At 37.7% G+C, this 27,673-nt stretch overlaps 1 long non-coding RNA gene across 3 annotated transcripts in view; it reads left to right on the top strand.

The window, feature by feature from the left end:
- LOC140905009 (uncharacterized) overlaps positions 1–24,852 on the top strand; it is a 154,901-nt gene extending 130,049 nt beyond the window's left edge. The window contains exons 2-4 of one of the 3 annotated variants that reach the window (XR_012156710.1): positions 17,599–17,690; positions 20,993–21,152; positions 24,713–24,852. This is a non-coding gene — a long non-coding RNA (uncharacterized LOC140905009). Of the gene's footprint in view, positions 1–17,598; positions 17,691–20,919; positions 21,153–24,712 lie in introns of all 3 variants that reach the window. The other 2 variants (XR_012156709.1, XR_012156708.1) reach the window with 2 other exon arrangements.
- Positions 24,853–27,673: the final 2,821 nt, after the last annotated feature.

Below are 27,673 nucleotides of genomic sequence, written 5' to 3'. Positions count from 1 at the left end.
TTGTAAAATGAGGTGACACTGTACTTGCATTGAAAAGTGGCAATACTTCAACAAAAAAACTTCAAAAACAGACTCCAACGAGAGACTGCTGAATTGGAATTAATTTGCAAACTGGATACAATTAACTTAGGCTTGAATAGAGACTGGGAGTGGATGGGTCATTACACAAAGTAAAACTATTTCCCCCTGTTTATCCCCCCCTGCTCCCCACTGTTCCTCAAACGTTCTTGTCAACTGCTAGAAATGGCCCACCTTGATTATCACTACAAAAGTTTCCCCCCCTCCTCTCCCCCTCTCCTGCTGGTATTAGCTCATCTTAAGTGATCACTCTCGTTACAGTGTGTATGGTAACACCCATTGTTTCATGTTCTCTGTGTATATAAATCTCCCCACTGTATTTTCCACTGAATGCATCCGATGAAGTGAGCTGTAGCTCACAAAAGCTTATGCTCAAATAAATTTGTTAGTCTCTAAGGTGCCACAAGTCCTCCTTTTCTTTTTATTGAAAAGAGTGTAATACCAGAGATTTCCCACATGTTTTTATTTTGTTGGTAGAATGTAGGGCAGAAGACTAACAGTTCCTCCTCTTCCTTTTACTCAATATCTAAATGGTGAGGGGAAGTAATATGAGAGAGAGAGAGAAGAGAGAGAGCTCATTCCTTTTCTTCTTCTCAGCAGTCAGTTGGGAGGAAAGGTAAAACGCTGTTCTCAGAATCCAAAAGCAGCGACTAGGGAAAAGAAAGGAGCTGAGGGAGAGAGAGCAGGCGAGACATAGGGCCAGAGAGTTCCTATTTGAAGCAGTATTGCAATAATTGCTTATTCTCCTCCCCTCCCCAATCCCCCACCCACATTTTAAAGGTAGGGAATCTGAGGCCCAGAGAGGCTAAGTGACTTGCCTAAAACCACCCAGCAAATTAATTGTTAACCTGGGATTTGAATTTAGCAGGTTTTGGTTTCTGGAGTTGTGCTCAGTTCATTGAACCACACTCCCTGTCCCGTCAAGTTTGCCTAAAATACACAATCGTGGTAAATCTCGTGGTTTAGTAAACTGTGTGGATCACCTGCATTCTACCCAGTCAATGACACAGTAATGGTTTTGTAACTGAGCGAGGTTACCAGATGTGCACTGGTTAATAACATGGCCATGGTAATCCCAGTTACAGGGCTTTTCGACCAGTCATTGCACAGCATATTGGATATCTGAAGGACAGTAGTGGTGCAGTCACACTCTGGCACACATGTATTTGTGAAGTGAGAGAGCCATATCATACACCAGCTTTTTGCTTATAACATGCTGCCTAAACTGCTCCATTGTGGCATGATGTAATAATTCTGTCATTGTATCCAGTCACTGCTCTTTAAGACAGTCATATAAAACTTGTCTCCCTTCTACTAGCTATATTCAAGTCATGGTTATGTACCAGAGAAAGGTGCACCCTGTCGTAATATGCAGTTGTTCTATTGAGTTCTGATTTTGGGATGTGTTCTGAAGACTAGGAACCTGTTCTGCAAGTGAATGCAGGAAAGATATGGAAACCTGAGTCTGAGAAGTGACAAATGTACAAAGCCAGTAAAAGTACAAAGCCAGCTGATGGAAGCCTAGTTAACCAAAACTCTTGATTGTTCCTTGGTGCTGTAGTATACGCTTCGCTTCACTCAGTGTTCCCCAGATCTGGAGCATAATGAAGAGCTGTCAGTTGGATTCTTTAAGGCCAGTTGGCTGAAGCAAAGAGCAGCTCACGCTGCCTCGCTGCGCTCTGGTCTAGCAATAGTGCACCACTCTTTAGTGCTGATGTGCCTGGTGGAAGCCAGCCATCTCATTTGCACTGTGCTGTGGGCCTGAGGAACCCACAGTGCAGTCTCTCCTCCCATTTCCTATTCTCTGCGCTCAGGCCTCCGGGGCGGTGGGGAGGGGTAGGGGACAAGACAAAACACAGCCTCACTGTGGACCAGGCAGGGAAGAGCCATCTGATTCCTTTCAGCTTTTCCCAAGCCCCGCAGAGCATGGCCTCCCCTTGCACTGCCAGCTATCTGTAGTGACTGCCCACCGGCTTTACCAGACTTAGGAGAGCCACTCATGCTTGGACATCAAAATAACCCAAGTCATAGCACCATTCACATGCCCTTTACCAAAGCACACCCTGCAGGTGTACATCCTTACATTTACGATGCCCCCTCATGCCCGGATGCAGCATTGCAAGCAGACTTTGTCTCTCATGCACCCTCTAATGGCTACTTTCTCAGCCTCAAGGATCATTCCTGGCTGGTCCCTTGTCTGACTTGCCTCATGAGGGTCCTCTGTGGCTCAATTCTTGGGCCAAGTCAATTACAATTGGGTCCTTTCCTGGGCTCAACTCTGAACAATAAGTCCTCTGCCACTCCTGGTGCTTGACTTCAATTCTTCCCCCTTGATAGGTCACTGCTGCTCCCCACCTAGGCTTTTTCCTGCTGGGAGTCTAAGTCCTGATTAAACTCACTTTTTTCCCCTCATGGTCTTCTCTCGCATTTCTTGGTCCTCCAGACTCTAGCTTGGGGTTCCTCTCCACTCTAGAGCCCAACCAGAGGAGCTAACCCTGCCCCTGAAGCTCTGCTTCTTAGTCACAGCCAATCCCAAACTACTGGACCTTCCTCCATGCCCTTCCCAGGGAAAGGGAACTCTTCTCATCTCCTCTCTCCTAGAGGCAGGCTCTGGCTTTTCCTTAGCTACTTATATAACCTAGCTCTCCCTCCTCTGGCCAGGAGGCAATTAATCAATCACCTCTCAGGTGTACAGCATAACTAATTAGGTACTTTCTCTGCTTGCTCTAGGGTTTTCAACCTATACTGGCACAAAATATGTGGAGCTAGGGAATCCCCTCATCCCCCCCCCCCCCTTACAAATCCCCACAGAGTTTGATAGGGTATGGATATGCTGGCAAACAAGTAAAGTGCAGTCAATATGAGGTCAAAAAAAAAGTTGGTAAACAGAGACTAGAATTTGTAAGGCAATGGCAGAGACTAGCCTTGACCAAAAATAATAAGAGTAAGAAATGTAGAATATTACAAACTAAGGCTGGGGCTGTTAGAGGGCTACGATAACACACCACAAAATGGGCGAGGCAGGTAGCAGAAACAAACAAACAAAAAAGAGTTAGAAGAATCAACAGAAGCAACAGAGCATAGAAAGTGCAAGGTCTGCTAGCAGGGCAGAAAGCAGTCCAGACACAGGATATGTCACAGCAAGCACAAGAACAGAGTAGAAAATTGGAGACCACTGTAGAGACTGCAAAGAAGAGAAGTGCTGTCCCCTGTTATAAACCTTGGTGAGCAACAACAAGCTTCGGGGACTTATACAGTGCCTGAAGGATTGGGACAGAAATGGAAAAAGGTGGCCCTAGCAAAACTAAAAGACAGAACATGGGATGTTTGGAATGGGTGTTGGAATGGGAACACGTGGAATGACCCAGACCAGTAGTCACCAGGCAGACCCTGGGCAGGAGCCATTGCACTGCAACCACCACCAGGTGATGAGAACCAGGTTCTGGCAAAACTGAAACCAAAACCTAGAATGGGAGAAGTAAGTGCAGAGGGAGAAGAATTATCAAATGATTTGACTGGATAGGTAGATAAGATGGATGGGGAAACAATACGGTTAACAGAGCACCTTAAGAGACAGAGGCTGTGATTTGTTTGCGAGAACTGGATGAATGACCGTATAGAAATACTAAACCACGAGAGAGTGGTTTAACACCTAAAATTGATGCATTAATGCATGGAGTTGCCCAGAAACAGTTAACTGCAGCAGGGAAGGGCACTCCTGCAATCCATTTGGCATACAGACAAAAGCAACAGATGCTGGGGGAACACATTCAGATTTTGCCAGAGAAGGTAGTAACCCCCACTCTCCTCCCTGAGCCAGGCTAAAAACCAGAGGTCCTGGTTCCCGATCCTCTGCTCTAACTCAGAGAACCCCACTCCCCTCTCAGAGCTAATAACATTATCTTCTTTCTCCATTATAACCTCTCTCAGTTTGCTAAGGGCTGCTATTCTGCTGCTGCTCTCCTATGTCTGGAGCTCCTGTATATTCTGCACCAGCAGAAAGTGCACCATGTTGATTCAGCAGACCTCGTTACTCATACAGAAAAACCACAGGCTTGGATCAGTGGCGAAATTGCTCGTCCAGGTTTATTGTCGACAAAGCACGGTACTAGTGCCTCATAGGAGCTACAGGTACACCAGCAAGGGTAAGCCTGTGACAAAGTACCAGCTCAATCAACATAACATGATGCTGTCCTCTAGGCCAGTACAAAGATGCCTCTCCTTTTATATATGGATGCAAACGAGTTACATAGTACCTTCCACATGCTTTTCATTATTACCTGCAGGTCAAAGAAAACTTCCTCATCCATTAGCCTGTCATTCCATTCTTAACTTGCGAGGGGTCTGTGTGTTCTGTCACCATCTCTTAGGAATTTATTTACATAGTTACTGGGGAGGTTGGTGTGTTCTTATACCCTCCTCTCTGGTCAGGAATGTGCTTACTTGGTTAGCCAGTAGCTGGTGTGTTACTCTTCTGCCAAGGCCAGGCTTACTTTGGTTCATACTATTAATCATGCCTAGGACTCTAGCAAGGCCTACATTGGGGTTAAAACCCATCACATACCCATCCTTATAAGTGGATGAGGGAAAGGTGTCCTTTTCACAGATAGCCATGTGGCTCCCCCTTGAGTACGCTGTGGAGCTGTGGAGCCCAAGCTACGCTTTGCAATGTCATTTGTAAGTTGCTCTACCAAATACAGTCTTGAAAGTATCTGGCTTAAAACACCCTCCTGTCCCCCTAAATTATGCTCTGCCCCTTTGGAGTTTTAACAGACACTCATACTGACCACCAGAATGAAATCCATGTTAATTGGAATGAGGTAGAACTCTGAGGCACAGAGACCACTGTCTGTTCTGCAGATGCCTGGGATCCTATACTTCCCTCAGACATGCACAGCAGTTCTCAGGCTCGAATTTAGCCCACCATTTTCAACAAAGTTGACAATGGATTTTTTAAATTTTCAAATCAGTCCAAAATTGTATTTGGTCATTTCTAATTTTGCTTTAAAATAAACTTTTCACATTTTGTTCTATTAACATTTTATCCAGATAAATTCTTAACAAATCAATATGTAATTTAGTTGACTCTCTTAACAAAAATAAACCATTATTGGCATTTTGCAGTTCAAAACTGGATCAGAAATTGGTGTCACATATCTTTTAATCCAGTGGATCCCTTTTTTTATCCCTGTTAAAGAAGAAAGGGGAGAGGAGACAGAGTTGAATTGTTTCTGATTTTAGTGTTTCTGAGCAGTATAATTTTACCCCTGTACTATAACAAACTGCTTGCATTTCATTGTTTGAAAATTCTCTTTGCTTACCTGCATGGAATCTTCTGCCTTTTAAACTTCATCTAGAGTAACTATGAAATGTGGCATTTCTGTACTGCCAATAGTATGATAATAGATTACACATGGGTCACATATTAGCTCCTTAGTCCCTTTTTTAATGTTAATTTGAGATCTATCACATACTGACAATATAGTTGTTGGTCTTATTTAATTTCATTTGGTTTAACAATCAGAACTACACGACAATTCAGTCACATTTTGTGTTGGCAGTTGAGTAGTAAAATAATTAAACAGATTGTGCAGGTTAGAAGTTTAAAATTTCCAAGTGAGATTGGTTGAGCATTTTGCCATTAAAAAAAAGAAAATAAAAATGGAATCATAACAACAAGATGAAGGTTTTTACCAGACAAGGAATAGATAGGTCACCACATGCTTTTCTAATCTGTAATTGTACTATGCTGAACATATGCAGTATAAAATAGCAAGCAGTAGATGGCTCAGCCTCTAAAATAACTATCAAAGCACAGATCTGGAAGCTCAAAGCACCCAAAAGTGAATTAGAAAAGAGATGTCTACCAAAGGGACTGTAAACTTTTATAGGATCTAATATAGGTCACAGATATTTCCTTATGTTGGGTTTTGGGCTAGACACACATGCATCTCAGAATGCCTTAAAATATTTTACCCTGTTAATGTCTGCTAGGAAATATAAGGATAGGGAGGTTTTATTAGCTTTGACAGGGAAGCAACAGTTGGTTTAGTGTGCACAGCTTAGTTATAGTGGTTTCTTCTCTTGGGCAGTGATAAGTAGTATGTAAATTGAAAACTCAATATTTCATTTGCTTGACATACAAGAACTGTTAAAGCTTTATACTCAGAAACTCTAAATATAAAAATTCTATAAAAATAGCTGATAATGAAAACTGATGTGGAAATTATTGCTACCTGGCACTGTATTTCTGACTCCACAGTTATGTTTTTGAGGCTCATGTGCAATTAGCCAGTTCGTTATTTTATCCTAATGTTCTAATAAATCACTTCACCATTTTTCTCTCATCCATCATCTACTTATCTGCCTCAAAGTCAAAATGGTACCAATTATTAATCAAGGCCAGTGGCACCCGCTCCTGCATAGGGACACCATGTTTCAACTGTCAGGTGGCATCCATCCCAGCCTCTCTTTGTCAGCAATAAAGAAAATGAAACTGGACTAATATGAATCTCATTTCTGCCCTGATTAAAGGCCTACATTTTCCCTAGGCATTGCCTGACCAGGTCCTGACTTGTGAGATATTCAATGTTCTTGTAATGTCATTCGGACACAGTGCGCCTGTCTCCTTAGGTCATTGTTCTTCAGATTCACTTGTTTTACATGGAATATAGGCTAGAAAATCTAGACTTCCTTTGGGGTGTTAATTAAGAGGAGCATCCAAAATTAATCAGCAAATTCACTAGGGCGAAGGGGAGCTGTCTGAAGGCCTCGATATAAAATGCGCTTCTAGTGCAGAGAAATGAGCCTTCGGCTATTGACAAAGAGAAAACAAGTGCACAGACGGCGATCTGACACAAAAATTCATATACATATACAATTTTACATTCATTTTCCTTGTCAGCTTGTCACCTTTAATTATAAAGGTTGATTCGCTATTTGGCAGATCTGAAAATTGTAAATGCTTGGCCATTTGAATATCATCATATGGTCAATGTCTTCACAAAAGAATGACACAGGAACACATAAGTAAGGGAACATTGTAAAAATCAAACTAAACATAAAGATAGTTCTTTATTGATCAACTTGAAGGATTTTGCTTGTCCTAATGATAACTGGGAACTTGCCTGTGAAAGCAAACGTCACGTATAAAGCATTTACAAAGAAAGCATTCTATTGGCAGGTTGTTAAATCCTTTTCCATAGACTATCTTGTACTCTCCATTTCTTTATTTCTTTTATTACTTACTCCATTCTAATATTATTAGTGTTTGGTGTTAAGGATTTGCATAGACCTTCAGGCTAATAATGACCTTTATGTAGGAACAGCAAATTCTCTGTTTTGCCCACTGAAGAAAAGACTACAAAAAAGGACTAAACCCAATTCATTTGCTGCTCCTCCCATAGATGTTTCTTAACTAGTTAACTGTTTTAATTAGATGAGATTTTTTTAATAGCCACTAAGTTTGAACAGAGTTTTTGTAAATGGCAAAAGAACTGGATGTATATACTCTGAAAGAGAAGAATGAATTCAGGTTTCTGCAGATACCTGTCATGTTTTTTTTTGTTTAGTTAAAGCTTTCTTATTAACTAGCTGTACTTCCTTTGTGCAACTTTTCAAGTGTTTGGAGAGATTGGGGGTACCCTGTTTTTAACTTTACTCCTTGAAAATCCACCAGGCCTCAGTTTCAAAATAGTAGCATCTACGTTCCGCAGAGTTGTGAGTATCAGTACCAGTCTTCATGTATTAGCATAGAGAGAAAGACAACAACAACAACAAAAACAAATATAGGCCTTAAGGAGATTACAAGAGAGCTCAGCAACCAAGTGGCCATAGCTAGATATTAAGCTCTACAAATCAATCCTGAAGAGTTTGATGGAACTTACTATATTGAACAGCCATTGATATTGGCTCATGATAAATCTCAGAGAGGAGACATGTTAAAGCTCTTGAAAGAAAGGTTTCCCTACACAAAAAGTAAGTTACTATGCAATATTATGGAACGGAGATCAAAGCAATTTATAGCCTTGTTTGTGCACTGCAACCCAATCCAGCAATCCATTATTTAAAACTTTCAATAACTATTGCAAAAGAAAGTCTTTCATTTCTAAATTGGAATGACATTCCATGAAGTAAAGGCATAATATCACTAAGTATCAAAGATAGTGGTTATGTTTATGCTAAAAATTAGTCATCCTCAGCCCTAAAAGGGCATGTGAGGGTAACTTTTCACCACTGATTTTCTTTCTCTGTATTTTATAGACTTGGTCTATTTGTTAGGCATAGGAAGAGGTATGCCTAATGTAGTGCACCAGACTATTTAACTCCTTATCAGATTTATTTTATATAGAGTAACAAAAAGGGAACACTGGTCTGTTAGATTCTTTTGACCATCCTATGCAGTGGTGCAACCACATAAAGGAAGTTTTGGGGAGATTTAATGAAGGTGACAATTAGCCATTCTTAATGGTACGTGCAACAATTTATACACTTTAATGGACTTGGGCCAAAACCTTCAAAGGCGAGATCCTAAAGTTAGCACTTAAATCCATATGTAGACACCAACAGAAAAATGGCCTGTTTTTTAGAATTGCTGAGCACCTGCTGCTCTCCGGTAAGTCAATGTGAGCTGTGGGTGCTCCGCACTCTGGAAAATTAGGCCACTTTTATTTGGATACCTGAAAATGGAGTTCCATGCCTAACTTTAGACAACCAAATTTTGGCTTTCGTCTTGTTAATAATTGATAAATTGAGCATCAGTATCAAAAACTTCTAAACTAACAGTTGAAGACAATATTACAGTATAGAGTATTACTTCTTTCTCTTTTAAAGCAAATGCTGTCTAAAAAGATGCCTACAACTGTACAATATGTATATATTACAAAGAGAATTTTGAACATCTTTGTTTAAAAATATATACTGTGTTTTCTCTAAAGGAATGCGTTAAATCTATCATATTGTGGCTCTGCTTTTGGAGACTGAAAAAAAAAAATCTAGGAAAAGCTTGAACCTTCTGGTAACAGATTCCCATTTCATTACCATCAGATCACTACCATACTGTTTAGAGTGCTTTTTAAACAGGGATTCATCCAAATATTTGGGAACCCTGCATTTCACATAATAATCAGAATGAGAAAACTGTATTTTGTTTTATATATACTTTGCAAACTTTTAAATGCTGGAACACAAATCCCTTCTTACCTACAGGTACCATATCTCTAATTTTGAGGGGAAAGGTCTGATTCTTGGAATCCAGTCATGCATGAAGTCTGTCAGAGTTTCCCAGCATAAGGTGAACAAAACTGGGCTCTTTGCATTGTCTATATTTATGTTTACTGACTATCAATATAAAGTAAGACGCACAGATGCGGAGATAAGCCTGTTAGAGGTATATAATCAATTATTTGATTTATTTTAAAAGTGAATAGTTTAACCCCAAGTAAATTTCCCAAGAAACTTTCTGTTTCAACTAGGTAAACTGAAAATCTGATTGGGAATTTATTTTATATTATCGCTCATACAATCTTGATTACAAATCAGGTTGCCTTTGCATTTGTTTTGAAAAAGAAATAGGTGTAAGGCAATGAAAGCACTCAGAATTACTGAATACTTGAATGCTATTAAAGATTTTGAGAGAGGTCAAACCATACTTAATCAGTCATTAATGCGTAGTAATTTAAAAATGTAGTTCCCCAACTATTTTGTTCCTACCTTTTTAAAGATTTCAGAGGGTAATTTCGTTACAGCTTCAAAGCTATTACTAAAGTGATACTTTCCACAAAGACTGAAATAACTCCTACATTCCATAGAAGAGATGCCTTAAAACATCCCCGGGTGGGCGACACATCTGAAAACTTCCTCAAATAGCTAGCATCTAAACAACATGGTGAAAAGTGCATTGTAACTGCAGAAGATAGACATTATTTATTAATTACTTGGCATTATTTTTAAGTTACTCCTCATATTACTGAAAAAGTGACAAACCTAGTGTTAAACATAAAAGAAAGAAAGAAAGAAAGAAAGAAAGAAAGAAAGAAAGAAAGAAAGAAAGAAAGAAAGAAAGAAAAGCAAAAATTGGAATCAGAAAATCGTTGCAGCTTGAATTATTGTACAAATTCACTTGGAAAAAAGTAAGTAAAAAAAAATTAGGTCCCCTACTCTTTAACAAGTACTATTCGTTAATTCATTTTCTGTAGAGTATTTTAACTCATTTTATTTTTTTAAAATGCTCACTAAAATTTTTCCTAAGTAATCTATGGGGATTTAACATTTTTCCCTTTTGCATGAGTGACTGGTTCTAAATTACAGGCCCTCCCATATGGCCTGTTTGTGTTCTCACTCAGGCCTTGATTCGTGGTTCAAATCCTTAGGCCGGTCAATGGGGCCCCACACAGGGAAAGTGATCTTCCTGGGTGGAACAAGTTGCAAGACTGTGGCCTTAGACCATATAGAATCCCAGACTTGAGTGGAACTCTGTACAGTGGTAGTGGTGGATCTTACTTTGTAACTAGTGACTTTGATGGACTGGCTTCAGATTTACTCTGGTGTGAATGAGATCAGAATAGGTCTAAAGAATTTAACCTTTCTAATGTGAAGGCTGTCTCTGATGAAAACACACATACACAGTTCCTAGATGTACAGGGCCAAATCCTGGCTTGGGTGCTGCAGTGCTGCAGGAATGTAATAGAACAAAGGGCCTTATACCACCTACTCACATAATAGGTAGCAGTGTGTGGGGGCAAGAGCTGCTATACCCTTCCTTGTGCAGGTAGGCAGGAAGAGGCATCGTTTTGGTTCTGCATCTGTAACATGCCTAGTGGAATAGCTGCACTGTACATCAGGGAGCGTACATGGCACCAGGTACAGATGCAGCACAGTGACATGCTGGCTCGCAATCTCTCTCCCAGGCTGCTCCAAGGACAATGCATTTTTGCCCTGCCCTTACACGGCACAGACTGTCATGAACTCACCCAGAATCAGCAACTTGGCAGGCAATGGGGTAATGAAAGTGTGGCAGCAAAAGCTGCTGAACTCCAGAACTTTCACACAACGAACCATCAACTCAGGCTTTCTGGGCCTATATACTGTACTGTATATATATTGTATATAAACTGTATTGTATATAAACAAACCACCCTTCGCTACACTTCAGAATCACAGGGCAGTAGTTTCCTAAAGAAACGCTCCCATGTCTTTTTAAAATTAAACTTACCAAAATGATTTTGCAGCATTTTGTTTCAAAAACAAACAAAAAAAAAAACAATTTCATTCTAAATAACTCAGGGCTGGGTCCCAGGCTCATTGAAGTCAGTGCAAACATGCCTATCAACTACAATGGGGTTTGACTGAACCCTAATATTGGTCTCTTTATTATGTTTTCTACTTTTGAAAATTGGCAAGTGTTTATTAATGGAACATATTCATGGACAACTGATAACAAATAGAAGTTGGAATATATTGTATTTTAAATTATGGATAATATTTATAGAAGAAGGCTACAAATCCTATTTTATATTACAGAGATGCATAGAATGAAGACGCCTAATCCAGCAGCTTTTGGCTAGACAATACTTCCATTGAAGTCAGGATTGGCCCATTAATTCTATCCATAAATAATCAATGTTTAAAATAGACAGCAGAAGAGGCTTGCAGGAGACCACTATATTTCTGATTTGCATACACTCTATTGCAATTGCTTTTGGATTCCTAAACTAGTCCTTGGTACATTCCCTGCACACCTCCACCTCTGCAGCATTCTCAGTTTTCCCTTTCTAATCACATACATAGTTTACCACACACCATAAAATGTGTGCAAAAGTGCTACTGTGCATAATGGGTGAAATCCTGGCCCCACAGAAGTCTATGTGAGTTTGGCCACTGACTTGTATGATGTCATGATTCACCCCACATCTAGCTAACAATACACTTTATTGATCTGTTTTGTTTATAAATATTTCAAGCAATCTGAAAAATCTAGACGTTCTAACTTTTTGTAAAAAAATACAAAAAAAATGTTATAAGGATGTTTTCCATCTTTATTAGATCAGGGCTTTCTTTTTAAAGAAGCAATCTGGAAACAGAAGAAAAAATATATATCTCTTGTTTTTACCAGTTGCACATTGACTATTGTTTGAAACCAATTTAAAATTTAAATACACTGAAACCTTAAACTGCAACTTGTGTTCGATGCAAAGAAGCTCACAGTATTAATCTGCAGGCATATATAATTCAGAGAACAAACCTAACAATATATTTAAGCTATTTCCATTTATATACCTTACACAGTGCTACATGCTGCAGTTGACCAGAATGACTACACCGCACCTTAAGTGTGGGAAAGGGGGCTGTTGTCTGGCTTGTTGTGGCGGCGGGAAGAGCTATACCTCTTTAAGAGGTAGAGAAGCAATGACTAGTGCAGCCACAGAGCAGGTCAGCTGACTCATCCCCCAGGTGACCTGACCGGAAGGGAGGGGAGAATATATAGGAGCAAGCCAAGTGGGAAAAAGCCTCTCTCACTCAGCCCAAGCAGAACAGCATCCACCTCCCACCCTTGGACGTGGCAAAACACCAGGTTTGGTCAGGATCTGCTGGGGGTACTTGCACTAGCTGCTCCTTTCTTGGAAGGCTGGGAAGGAATTTTTCCTTCACTGCCAGATTGGCCAAAGCAAAGTGGCATTTTTTTGTGTGTGCCTTCCTCACAGTGGGTTCAAGGGGATGTAGCTGAGGCAAGCATGGAACGGGAGATAGGCTATGATGACACAACTTCTGTAAGCATGGCGTGGATGTCCAGTGCTGGTAATCCATAGGAAAGGATTACAGTGATCAGATAAATGGATTGTTAAAGGATTTAAAGGAGGTGTTTGTTAAAGAAGTGGAAACCGGGAGGAGGGAGAGCAGGAATTTGGGACTCCCATGACTGGCAGGGCAGGCAGCCAACTCCCCTCCCTCTTTTATAGCCCACCTTAATGTTCATTCTAGGGGGAGTGTCCCAGCAGTGGGTTGGCTGGGGACCAGGATGGAAAAGGGGGGTGGGCTGGATGGAAGCCAGCCCACAAGGTAGATTTTGAAATGATCATGGATTTACCTGTACTGAAAACTTTTATCTTCCAGGTACTCCCAGACAGTTAATAACAAAGTTGCAGTCTAATTAAAACCCATCCAGTGTCTCCTGTCCTTCTTCTGGAATGGCCGGACAACAGGGCAGACATGACAAACCATTAACAAAGCTCTCCCTGTCACAATCTTCCTCAAGAATGAGAGCTTATTCCTGAAGTCAAAGGGAGCTCTGAGTGCTCACCATTTCTAAAAACCAGGCTCAGAGATCACACTTTACAGGCTCCATTCTGCAAATCCTTTGGTCACGAGTAGCCCCATTGCTGTCAGCAGAACTACTCACAAAAGTTTCCCCGTCTGGCTGACAGTGTTTACAGGCCTTAGAGTAACAAGCATTTACAAACACATAAAATGGTGCAAATGTAACTGATTGATTTTTTAATTAAAACGTATGATAACTTTCCAACAGGCCTGAACGTGCTGACAAAGGGTGTCTCTTTGTTCACTATCAACAAGAGCATCTGTGGTTGAAAATAAATAGCCCAATAGTATAGTTTGCCTTTAAGTTTATGAGTTGTTTCCACAGTGACAGGTGAGAAAAGAAAAAGCAAATGTAAAGTTAGTGCACTTAAAAAAAATATTCAGTCAGGTATTGCCTTGAATATTGCTCCTGGATTTTTAGTAATGGATCTCGATGCATCCTTCACCTTTTACTCAGACAAAATGTTTTGTGTAAAATGCTGGCTGCTTTCAATACTGGTTCCTTTCCAAATATAAACAATATTTGGAAAATGTTCAGTTGTACAAATTAACGCAAGCAACCTTTTTTTTTTAAACTGGAGGTCTAATTTTAATGGTAATATTTCACCTATAAAATGTGAGGATAACAAGTTTGTATTCATACAAAGGTGTTAATTAATGAAAGACAAACCTTTGCCAATTATTGACACATTCTTCTGTAATCCTGTTGTGTGGAACATTCTAATGAAGTCATAGTTTATTACTAATGATCTAGCTTTGTTTAAAAAAGAAACTGTGAGAGGGGGGTTGAAATAATTTATTTGCTTTGCTGTTTTTTGATCACAGCAGGTAAGAATGCTGCATTTTGACTGCCACATTGTATGCAGGATGAGGGGGTATGACCTCAGAAGCGGGGATCGAGAACTGGCCCTTTCATACTTCAGCACACACTGCTGTGAACCAGCACTTTGGTCATATTATCCTCTGCACCACAAAGCTGTCCGCTAATTATCTCTGAATAAGAATTTTATTGAACCTTAATTTTCAGTAATGGGGTCTGATAGTTCGTGAAGAAAGACAAAAGAAGAATTCCTTTGTCTTTTCTAAACACTACCCTCCTAGCTCGGAAGTGCTGGCAGAACTCATTAACCAGGAACAATGAGATGAAATATGATCACATTATTTTTGTCTGCTCCCCCAAACCAGAATAGTCCTGTCTGCCAGCCTGTCCATCTTTCTATCTACATAGGAAGAGACATAAACTTTGCAGTGGATACTGTTGCAACACATTGCTTCTCTGCCTTAGCATGTCCTTTCCAAGCCATTGAGAACTGACTCTAACCAGAAATGTGTACCTTTCAAGGCCAAATCCTACGTGCAAGTTTGTCTGAATTTTGCTCCAAGTTTAACAAAATCATCCTGTTGATTAGTTAAGGAAGCCTGGCAAACCTTATTGAATCTAAATTATATGAAAGCTGATTTTTGTTTGCTTTGCAATGCAATAATAGACACAATACTGTGTGGAAAACAAAAGATACTCATTGAAGATCTCTTTTAAAGAGAGATTTGCTGAATATAATACTAGTTAAAGGTGTGCAATGCTTAATGTAAGAAAGAAATACTGTATAAGTTTCCACTGAGTTAGGTGATGATAGATGGAGATGTTAGTGCTTCTGGGTTCCTCTATTGTGTTCAGAGTGCTGGCTTCTCAACACGTCTTCCTTTAAGTAACGTAATTTTAAATTACCTTCTGTGCTGAGCTATGTTACTGTGATATTTGAATCTTGATCAAGCATGACACAGGTTGAACAGATAGCAATTCTGTGCTTTACCTAGTCTGGTAAAATACCACAGAAATATACAAATGTAATAAAAGTGACAGGATTACCCCAGTTAAAATAGACAGTTATACCGAAACAGAATGAGTTGCCCATTTCTGTGTACAAATGAAATAAAGTATCTTTTCCTTCCAGGGGTATTTTATTTACCCATTATGGTTAAAATTGGAATCTTGGATACCGATTTGTTTTTTACTTAATTTTTTCCTGGACAGTGGTTAATTTTCTAAAGTAGTTTGTTTCTGAGAATCATCAACTTATTTAATGTCTATTTCTAAAGTTTTCAGGCACTCATTTTTTCTTGTATGTTAAGTTGACTAGCCCCATCATTTTCATGCCACATATAGCCCTGTGGCAGATATTTGCTAGGGTGATGTCTTACAACATAAGGCATCAACCCCCAAAATATTCATAGGCATAAAATATAGAATGATCATTTTCCACCCCTATGCTACTTCAAGATTCCCACGAGTAAATATTCTTGAATATTTTCATCCTGCCTAATTTTTAATGACGCATGTGATGGTTCTTTCTCCAGTTCCCATAGGAGACTATTCCAGTCGAACGGACCTCACCATTACAGTTGTTTCCTTCTATACAGCCTTAATTTTCTTTTGCTAATGTCATCTGATTTCTCCTCCATTAGGTCACCCTAAATAATTCTCCCCATCCTTTTTAAAAATGAAAAAAAAGTACATTTTAAAGTAAAACTAGATTTATTAAAAATATACACGCAACTATCAGCTCAGCCTTCCCCCTCTCCCCCCCCCCAACACATACATACACACGCTCAAGTCAGGTCAGGGTCAGGAGTTCATTATCCAAATGATGATTTTGGAGGGTGGGTGAAGAGGCACAAAAGACAGGCATCAAAAGACATGTTTTACTAGAAGCTCAGCAAACACAACCTCAGTGCAGTTTTCATTTTGATTTAACTCATTCACTGAGCCTCGTGCCATTTCAAAATTAGCCAAGATTTCATTCTAAAAGTACATCAGTTAAAACAAATACTGTACTCTTTGAATATTTATTTCTTACTGTATATTTAAGAACATAAAATGATGGCCAGGACTATACTCTTTCCACTAATGAAATTGAGTGTATACACTGTCATCATCAAGATTTTGATTTTTTGTTATATAAAAAAACCACTCAAGATAAATTTTATGATGTCTAGCATATTCTATAGCTGGTTCCACTGATGTTGAAACAAGACTTAGAGAATGGAAAACAATACATGGAGAAGTAGCTACCTCAAAGCATCTGCCAAATATTAACATTATTAGTGTGCTGTTTACTCTGTTAGATGTATTTAGATGTAACATAGAATCTTAACATGATACAAAAGGTCTGATTTTCCTGTCACTGTCATCAACAATAATTAGGAGTAATTCCATCGAAGTCATGGGAGTGAAACTGTTATAAAACTAGCATGAGTCAGAGGAGAATCAGGAGCACAGTCATTAAAAGGTAGCATTGGTTTACAGAATGCCATTGCTTTTCAGGTTTTGTAATTTAGAAAATGTTCTTTGTATTTTTAATTATTTAGTATTTTATTTCATGAACCAGAGATCTGAGCTTACTCAGTTTCCTATATGCCTGTTTAAATCAAACTCATAGTTATTTTATTAATTGTCTGTTTCAGATAAAATGGACAGCTATGAGTAAAATGTGTGGGAAAATGTAAGCCTGGTGCTTGAAAAAACATTTCCTCTGTGGTACCGTTGGGAAAGGGTAATTGTACAGTAAAGTCTGATACTAAGAAATTGCAGTGGCATTCTGTTTTGGCCTTGACCTTGTGATAGGCCTTTAATAGATAATGCGGAATAATTACGGCTGCAGTAAAGATTTGAATAAAGATTTGGTTTTATATTTTAAAAAATAGTGATTGGAGATTATATATACACATGTATCCACAGTGTAGGCTATACCACACCTCGACAATGGCCATATTGTTTGTTTACTTGCTGGATGGTGTCACATAGCTACTACATCAAAAATAGTGCCATCAACAGCTTATGCCAAAATGTAATATGCTTATTATAACAGGCTTTGATCTACCAATATGTTTGCAGATAGAATGTACTAAAACAACAGAGGAATTTACTGTATATTTAGATAGCTATATTATGGATACTGTATGCTTCTTTTCAACAGCCATCACATTGCTGTATTACAGTTCAGATTTTCAAGTATTCAGGGATGTAAATATATTAAACAATGCATCTATTTGCACAAAGCATTCTTTATGAGGGGCATCCATGTGCTTTTAATCAGTTTCATGCTGAGTGAAAGAAAATTGTAAACTATGCATTAAAAGAAGATTTAGAGACAGTTATTTTGCTGTATCTACTGCATTCTAATTCAATGCTTCTCCTTTTGCTTTCAGTGATAATATACGTAATCTTCTAGCAACATTCATGAGGAAAGTTTGATGTGGATTTACACTAGTGGAGCTACATTACAATGGGTAGATTTAAGGTATTATAAAATGAGTTTTTGGATTTGTTACAGAGGTATGAAACCCCTAAGACACAGGCAGATAGGGCTTCCAACATATGGCAACCACTCTTATTATAAAACAAAACAGTGTTAAGTCAAAGTACCTGATTACAATTCGCTAGTGCTATGTAGCTCTGATAGCCAGGCTTATATTTAATACCCCAGAAACAATATCATTTATTTTCCTGTCTTCTCTTATCCCTTAGTTATTGGGTTTGTAGGCTTTGAAACCTTAAGCAAAAGGATAAAGTACAAATTATAGAAAACATCAAAGTATAGAGAAATCAAATTACATGCCATACAATCCTTACAAAGATACATCACGTATTTCTGATGTGTAGTTTGGTCAAATTGCTATCACTGGAGAGCTTTAGTGGTTATAATTAGTAATCTTTGGGGAGTTACTGTAGCACACTTATTATGTCAAAAGTATTTAATTGAATGCAATAGTTAATTTCCAGATTTACAAATACATTTGATAATAATGCAAAGCTGCCAAGAATCTGACCTATTATCAAAGGTGTTAGAGTAAAACAGGTATATGATATGGCAATATAATTTTACCATGTAGATTGGCAGTTAAGTGTGATGCCATAGCTTTGGTTTCTTAAATTACCTCTTCATATACTATGTTGATTTTTTTGGGGGTAGTGTATTTAATACCATGAGTCTTTGCTTCTACATATATCGTATTAAATATTCCACATTAGAATGTAAGTAGCATATCAAATAAGCTATTTTAAAAAATCAAATAGAAAAAAATGTAATTGTGATGGGCATATCAAAGGTAAGATCACTAACCATCAATTTCCAGTAAACAAAATTCTGTTGGGGAAATTAAATGAGTGACAAGTAGCTACTAACAGATAAATGTACATTAAATTCTGATGTATACAAGGTATCAAATAACTAGATAATTTATCACCAGTCAAATTTAACACCATGTTTGCTTGCCTTGGTCTCTGGTTCCCATGCACTGCTATCTTATTAACAAGACTTTAATTCTAATACTGACAGACAAAAGTGTTGTACTCTAATGAACTGTCTGCTCCTTGCAGAAATCTGGTGGTAATGTAGAATGTTAGTTACAATAATGATAATCTTTAGTATTTTTAGCTTGTCAGAACCTGCAAAGCCAACAACAACCAGTCTTTTACTAAAACTCCACCTCATCAAACTAACTTAATTAGCAATTCAACTCCTTATTTTTGTTTTGGATTCCCCTCTGGCTACTAATTAAAGCTTAATCGAAACTGCTGAACTGAGGTTGTAAAGAATTCATTAATATTAAAATTAGCCCCAACAATTTTTTTGGGCTGGTGCAATTTGTATTTGTTACTGTCAAGGGTTTGAAACTCAGTCAAATTGTTAAGAAAGCTGTACCAGAAATTTGCTGTATATTCGTATTATGAGCTGAACAAATATGATGAATACCAATAGTTAAACAAGTAGTTCATGTTTTGGGCATACACTGTTCCCATCACTTGTGTCATTGTTTAATACAAACAGACAAAATAGATTTTCAGATCATTTTTCCAAAGTCACCCACATTTCTGTGTCCTCCTAAGTGCTTTCATATTTTGGATAAAAGAGAATAAAAGGCTCTGGAAAAAAATGCAGAGACTGATTTTATGTATTATCTTGACAAGATTAATATGTTTGAAAAAGGAACAGATTTAGCACTTCACTTTGATTTTTCCACTTTTCTTAACATCAAAGATTACTCCAACTGCAATATTGGTCATTTTGAAAACTAAAATCAACAGAACTCTGGGCTTCTATAAAGGACACATTTTTACTGGTAACACATCTTTCCGGTTTTTCTTTGAAAGGAAGGGAGTACATACTTTCTAAATTAAAATAAGCATGTCAGAATGTACTGTAAGTTGTTTAAATATATCCTTTTCTGAAATCAGTTTTGTCTTTGTAATGAGTTTAAATTGTATTTTTAATTAAGTTGGTTTAGCTTACAATAAGAAATCCACTTATATTTGAGAATTAACTAAATACCCTCAACAATATGAGTAAAAGTGCAGTTGTGTTTGTTTTTTGGTAAATTTTATGCAAAATGCAAATAGGAAAGGCAGCCTTTTTATAGAAGACAAAAATGATTTTCATAATTGAAGTTCACTTTTCATTTTAACTTTTGTACTTTAATATTTTTATCAGAACATGTATATTTATTTTACCCTACAGGAAATTTTTCAAGTATGTTTGTAGGAAACAAACTTGTTAAGACTAAAATATACAGCAACTAATACAGGTTAACATAATTTATTACATATAAACATTAAAATATATTTATATAATGCAAAACTTTACAAAAATATACATGAAAAATTACATATGCATCTAGGCTTCATTTAAATAACATTTATGACAAAACAATCATGCACACATTTAAAAATCAACATATGTCCGTTTTTTACTCACTGACTAAATCAACAATGGCATACAAGGCACACAATTTAAAATCTTGGTGACAATTTCCGTGAAGTTATTCAAATACAATTTGACTTCTGACAAGAGGATGTAATTTATAAAACAGAACATGCCTATCAGTGGAACCTAAATTTGCATAATGAGGATACTTTCATTTCTGCAAGCACAGTTTTTGACATCCCAACTTGGAGCGCTGGAAGAATCTGGTGAAAAATGTCAATATACATAAATAGAAAAATGATGAATAAAATACCAGTAACATTTATCTGATTTGAGTAAACAAAATAAATTTTGCTTTCAAAAAATAATGATTTTCCAAGCTATGATAAAATGTTTCTTAAATGTACAAAAGTCTAGCACTGCCTTTAGCTGCAGTCATCCTTGTAAACTAAGAGAGGTGTTTTGAGGTTATCATTAGATGACAAAAACACTGTTGTGACATTAATGTTATGCATTTTTAATCAGTCTTTTGATTTAATTCTTTGTTGCGTTTCCTATAAATATACTGCGCTGGTAACAATAGCCTGAAAAAATTTGCCTTACCAGTTTCCTCTACTAGTTAAACTTGAAACTGGTTGTTAACTTTGTCATGTGGGTGTGACTACAATTTATTATTAAATTTGATAGGAAATAGTTGTGTGTTCCTTAAAAGTTTCAAAATCTTCATATCAGGTAAGCGTATGTTCTGAATATAAATTCAACAAATGCTGGAACCAATTTCTTTTAATTCCGTTTCTTTTTTCCCCACCCCATCAAAAATGTACAGTATCAGATGACAATCAAAAACAGGTTACGTTTCAAAGCCAGAACTCAGTCAGATTGCAACATATCCATTTCAGGCTTGCTAAAGAAAATTCGGAGTGTCAAGAGGAAGCAATAAAACAACATCTGAAACTTGAAAATTTAAAGGAACACTGTCAACTTAAAAATCTGATATTGTAAACCATCACATGCCTTTTACCTATGTTACTAATAATACCTTATGGAATTAGAACTAAAGTAAGTCCAATTTATTTTTCAAAAGCCTTAGTGTTTGTTTACTTTCCCATTTCTCTCAGCTTGGACAATGATGTACATTTTACTTTTGTTTGTAATTAGTTTCAGTTTGGGGTTCTCAGTGCTGCTGCATTTGAATTGCCAACATTAAAAGGGAATTTCTTAAAAATAACTGTTTCAATTGGATTTTAAAAAAATCCAACAATATGGAAACATTTATATTGGCCTTTGATATTACAAAAAGCTTTTAAAAAATTGAGAGTCAAATTAGAATGGATAATGTCCCTTTAACTCTAAAAATAACTTGTATATATTCAAATTAGAAAACTAGACAATGGGTTTTGAAAGGGTATGCTTCATATGCTTTTGTTACATTGGTAGTCATTAGACAGACTGTAGAACATACCATCTATTAAAGTGAAATAAGAGGAATCCAACCTTTATTTATTTATTATTACAGACTGAACAAGAAATACAATTACCAACTGATCCAGACATATGGCTGCAAAAGGACATTTTCATATAATGGTTCAGTTACTTTAAACCTGCTAACGAGCAAAATTTCCTGTGGCCGTATTTATTTATTGAAAATATTGAATATTGTAGTTCTGAGTAAAAGTTGGTGGTTATTAGATCACTTCTTATTGACAGCTATGAAATGTTTAATGTACACATAATAAAAATGGTAATTCCTTTAATTCAAATGCAATGGAGTTTAAAAATGGAGGCAGAGTATACTCACAAACAGAAATTGCCTTAACTACTTTCATCATTACCACTTTAAAATAGGTATACATTTTATAAATATTTTCAACCAGAGTAATTCATCATTTGTCCCTAATAAAAGCTCTTACTTTCCCAACATAGCTATAAGATACAGACATAAGTAGCTGTGTTCACAAAATGCTGAAAAAATGGGTTTGTTTCAACAGATGATGCATCCCCCATTTGTTTCTAGGCTGTATATCATCAGCATGTTGACTGACAGCCCTCCTTTTCTCAATTTCTTATGTTACAGGTCTGAAAGGTGCACATATAATGGTTTAGTTTTTGAGAGCACTGGTCTTTATTTGGTGAGGGGATGGTTTATGTTTGTGAACATACAGTAAATGCCATAGCTAACACTAAGCTATTATGCATTCTCCTTCTCTCTGTGATTATGTGTTTTTAATGTAAACTCTTTCACACACACACACACACACACACAGCTAACAACGTTTCATACACAGAGAGATAATGCAAAGCAAAAGTGCACATTATTAAGTGCTAGTATTTCACAATTAACATATGACTGAAATATCAGCTCTCTTGAGCCTGAACTTTCCTCACATGGAATCAGCACAAAAAGGAATCATGTGTAGTCACTGATTGAAAAGATCAGCTCTACAACAGCAGGTCACCCTAGGAAAAACAAGTCCTTGTAACAAGCAAACCCCCAAAGCTTACCCCATAGCTATAAATGTTATCAACTATCAGTGAATATTGCTATTGGTCTCATTTCCTCATATGTTGTTTCCAAATATGCTGGCATAGGGCTGAGATACATTCATGTTGTTGGAAGATTTGTGAAGACCTATTAAAATTGACTTTTTTTAAATTACATAAAATAAATGTTTTGCAAATATTTTAAAATAAACTATTTTTACATGTTGGCTGATCTAAACCAGAAGGAGAATATAAGGAAACACTTACTCCAGTGGAGCAAACAAGGGAGAGAGGTGAAAAGGACACAGAGCATATAAACTGTACTAGAATAGGAAGAAACTATGTGCCTTTAATCCTATAGTCCTCCTTACGCCCCCTTAAAAACCACCAAATACACTATAAAGAAGTAATTTAGCTTAGTAAAACTGGCTAGATAAATCAGAGAATATCTCAGTATTCTTGGGAAATATTCAGAGTGCTGTTCGAGAATAGAACTGTTTAAGCACGAGTTTATAGGAACATGAAGGAAAAGCTGATACATTTGTTGCCAGCAAAAATGAGTAGATGTTGCGATTAATTTATTAATATAACTATTGCTTTTTAAAATAAAGCAGCATACCAAGTTGTTTTCCCTCACTGTTGTAAAAAAAAAGTTTTAAAATAAATAATATAATATTAATTAAAATACTAGTGCAAAACATTTCTGATTGTGGAATTTATTAAATTCACAAAGCTCCTTCTAAAAACTCAATATATATATATAGGTATAATCTTTTTCTACCATTGATATTTAATTCTGCTTCAAGCATTGATCGTCTTATCAGCTGAAGGATTAGTAATGGTTATATATCTAGAGAGCTCTGATTGAATTCTATTACATTTTAAAAATTAATTCATGGTGCAAATAGTTATAAAATACTTATATTATAATACTTATAATACTTATAATAATAAAATACTTATAATAGTTATAAATACTTAGTTAGTACGTTGGTCTAACTCACCAATCAGCTCACGTACTGTATGTATTTTGTCTACATTTAAATTTGCCTTAAAGAGTTAATTGACACAAGTGCTGTATTTGGCACTCCAGGGTATTTTCTAGGATGCAATGATGGGTTCATATGTACACACACACAGCGTTTTGCAACAGTTTTGTTCACACACTAACACACACTGACAACAAATTATGATGATATTAAAAATTCTTCCTCTGGATTTAGAGCCCAAATTATTGGACCACGTTTGACGGTCTTGGGGAGATATGGGGGTGGTGGGAGAGAAAGCAGTGCACAATGGAAAGAAAGAGATTAAAAAGCAACAGCAAGCTGGCTTTTACATTTTCCACTTAGCACCATCTTGAGCAATCCCATCAGTTTGAGTTGTGTGATCCCCCTCGTACAGTGCACTGCATAAGGGATGATTAATATCCTCCTCCACACGTCGTATGCTATTGGACGTTGTGATTGTGGGTGCCTTGCAGTGCTTTTATAAACACAACCTCTACCCCTACTCTCTCATTTGAAGGATATTAGAGAAATAAATCCACTGACACAGGTTTCATTTTGTAAAGTGGAAACCAAACACACACATTTTGGAGGTAAGTACTGCACAAAAAATACTTTATATTTCTGCTGAGGCAAATGATTTTTAAGTAGCTCTCATAATTATTTCAGGTGGAGAATATGCCTTTACTGTTTGGTCTGTTCATTTGCTGTTCAGACGAGGAAAGGTTATATTACTATCATTACACAAACACTTAAGTGGGTCTATTGATTTGTTTATAAATGAGATGTCAATTATTCAATAACTGATCTTTAATTTTGGGCAAATGATCAGAGACCCTTGAGTGAATGAAATGTGTTTTGTTAAAGCCTGTAGCACACCATTATGCATTCATTTTCTTTTGCCACAGAAAGGCAGTGTTTTAAACAGATTAATGAAATGTTTTAATACTACTAGGGCAAACCTATCAATGAGAGAAACGTTAAACACACAGTCAAGGGGATTATTATCTAGCTGTCTGTATGTTTCATCTAACCTGACACCTTGCTATGTCTTTTTTGTGGGAAACAATTTTTACTTACTTAAACAGCCTTCTCTTAATTAATCCTTCTCTCTTTTCCTTGCATTTTAAGCTTTCCTAAGGAGATCAAGGACTGTTCCTACCTACTGAGCTACCGCAACATTAGCAGTTCAGGATGATGTTCAAAAAGCAATGCTTGTATAATGAGGGTACCATCAGTCCCTTATATTTTTTAATTAAAGTTCATTCAAAGTGTGTACTCAAATACCTTGTGTCGTTACCCCATCACTGAATCTCAGAGACTCACTAATGATTAATAAACACCACAACATTTTCTTTCACTCCATCTGCATGGGATCTAGCTCTAAAATGTCCAAAGAATAAATCAAAGCAGAATTAAAATGACAAAACACAGAGCCATTTCAAGCTGAAACACCTTTCTTTAAAGCACTACACACTTACACCAAATACCGTAGCACATATTTCATACTGTAACATCAGTGTACTGAGGTCCCTCTGATTTGATAACAGGACAAATATGAAACAAGCAAGCTAGAGTTGCAGCCTTACTTCTTAATTTATTTGCTTTTCTGGTCTTACTTTAAATATCTGACCAAATTCATCCTGGGGATAAATCCAGTTGCCATTTACTTCAGTGGAGTTACACCAAAGATCCACATGCTATTTAGGATCTGCATACGGAAATCCCAAGGATGGTCATGGGAGGTCTGTGAAGATCAGTAGTAGCGTACTGAATGGCCATAATTTTATTCTGGATTAGTTTTTAATTTTGTGTTTGCAGGGTTGTTTTACCTATGTTGATCCCAGGATAGGAGAGAGACAAGGTGAGGTAATATTTTTTATTGGACCAACTTCTGTTTGTGAAAGAGACAAGATTTTGAGTTCCATCAGCCCAGACCTGAAGAAGTGCTCCAAAGGTTGTCTCCTCTTCCAGCAGAAGTTGGTCCAATAAAAGATATTACTTCACCCACCTTGTCTCAGTTTTTAATTACTTAATTTCCCATGTACCTGTTTTGATAAGCATAGCACATGAGAAATCTTTCAAATAAGGACATCACATGTATTGTGTAAAAAATATATTTTTGAGGCATTTTCCCATCATACTTATTAGACCAACAGAAGGACAATGAATAACACACAAAACCACACCTACAGCAAGCTTAGGGAAATGCACATGTGTTTTGCAACTACTGCAAAAATGGATTGCAAAATGTATTTTTCATTATGGGAAATAGCTTTTCCAGCAAAACTGAAATGTCTGTCACCCAATGAAGCAAAGCAAAAGAGGCTGATCCAGAAATGCAGCTTGCTAGCACACTTCAACGTGAGTGTTACTCATGTGATTGCCAAAGGTCAGTGTCACCACAGAGAGGATGGGCACAGGGAGAAAAAAAAAGGTGATGTTTGAAAAAGATGAAAACGGGCCTGTCAGTTCCTCTCAGAGTTTGCCTGCCTTCTACCCCCATGTACTGCACATTAGCTACCCAAGGATCTGTTTTCTTCGTGGAGTTGAAGTGAGTGTTGGGGGAGAAGCATACACGGAAGAAAAAAAAATCTAAGCTTTTGAAGGGAAATGGGAGCAGGAATAAAAGGGTGAATCAGCTGACAGCCTTGTAACCATAAAATATGCCACATTCAGTAGGTTGAGCAAATGACTCACGCCCACATCCCCCCCAGTGCTGCTGAATATGGGTTATTGCTAACCCCAAATGTTCAAAAATAATGAGTCTTGCTGAAAAGATTTTTTAAATAATAGGAAATATTTGGTTCTTTTTCTTTGCATTCTGTTTTTTGAGACTCTTGAGTACAGTCAGGCCACAATTTCAAGCTTTCCTCTGCAACTGTGAGGCCTAGAAGTGTACACATTTAAACACCTGAAAGCTAAGATTCTCATGTATTCATTTGACTCCATGACCTGGGCCATTCAAAATGCCTTGAGACTCGTAATAAAACCCCAAGAGATGGCAACCTTCATTCAATAGCCGTCATTACTCTGATTTCAGCTGAAAAATTCATTTAAAGAAACAGCAAAGTCCATGGGAACCTAAGTCCAACAGCGAAGAAGTTAAAAGGAAGGTTTGTAATGTCAGAAGTCCTCAAAGTTACTGGTAGGAAAGGAAACAAGTCAGGAGTAAACAATAAAATCCCCTCTCTGCATCAGTTTAATTCCATTGGTACCCTTCTTCTCCAACTCATCTCTGAGCTTTTTAGGAGAAACCCCCCCACCATTGCACTAGTATGGTTACATTTCCACTGGTGGACACCATACCGGGAGGGCTAGTATGGATGGGAATAAGGCCTAGGCACTGTGTAATCTAGATCTACTCTTTGCCTCTGGGCACTACTGCAATACAAATAAGCAAATAATTAAGAATCATTCAGGAAAATGTTTCAGCACACGACATAAGTGTTAACATGCAGGAGTTGATTAGTTTTGTAATATTTATCATTTTGCTGTTGTAACTTTTTTTGAGAAAAAAAACGTATGGTCCCAGTCCTGCAGTTACTGTGCTCTTTGCTGAAGTCACTGGGGCTCTGCATGGGCATAGCAATCTGTCCATGTGCTATCAATTGTAGGATCGAGGTCCGAATGTCTAGCCTGGTGTTTCTAAAATGCAGCCACCATGGCCCAGAGGCTTTTCTTGTGGCCACAGCCTACTGGGCAGTGATGGGGGGAGGAGAGGAGAGCAGTGGCTCCTCCCCTGGGGCTGCCAGCAGGGGCTAGGCCTTGCCCTCCTTTGCATCCACAAATGCCAGAGGAACAGGCAGCTGGTGTGAGTTCCCCACCTCCCCAGGGGTGGTGGGGCTTGGGCTTCCAGCTTTAGCCGTGGGGTAGCAGGTGCCAGGGTCTGGCCACAGGGCTTCAGTCACCCTCCCTGGCTGGGGTGCTTCGGGCTCTAGCCCCGGGCTCACCCCCTCTATCACCCCTGATCCACAGTCTCTCTATCCACCTCTCCATCCATGGCTTAATTTGTCCCCTGGCCTGCCGGGACTGCGTAAGTCTGCTGTGAAAAGCGATATTTGTATGTTTGTTAATATCACTTTTCACTGC

This window comes from Lepidochelys kempii, chromosome 1 (assembly GCF_965140285.1).
Source record: "Lepidochelys kempii isolate rLepKem1 chromosome 1, rLepKem1.hap1, whole genome shotgun sequence".
Lineage (NCBI taxonomy): Eukaryota > Metazoa > Chordata > Testudines > Cheloniidae > Lepidochelys > Lepidochelys kempii.
Note: the sequence above shows the minus strand (reverse complement) of the source record. Positions and strands in the feature narration are given on the sequence as shown.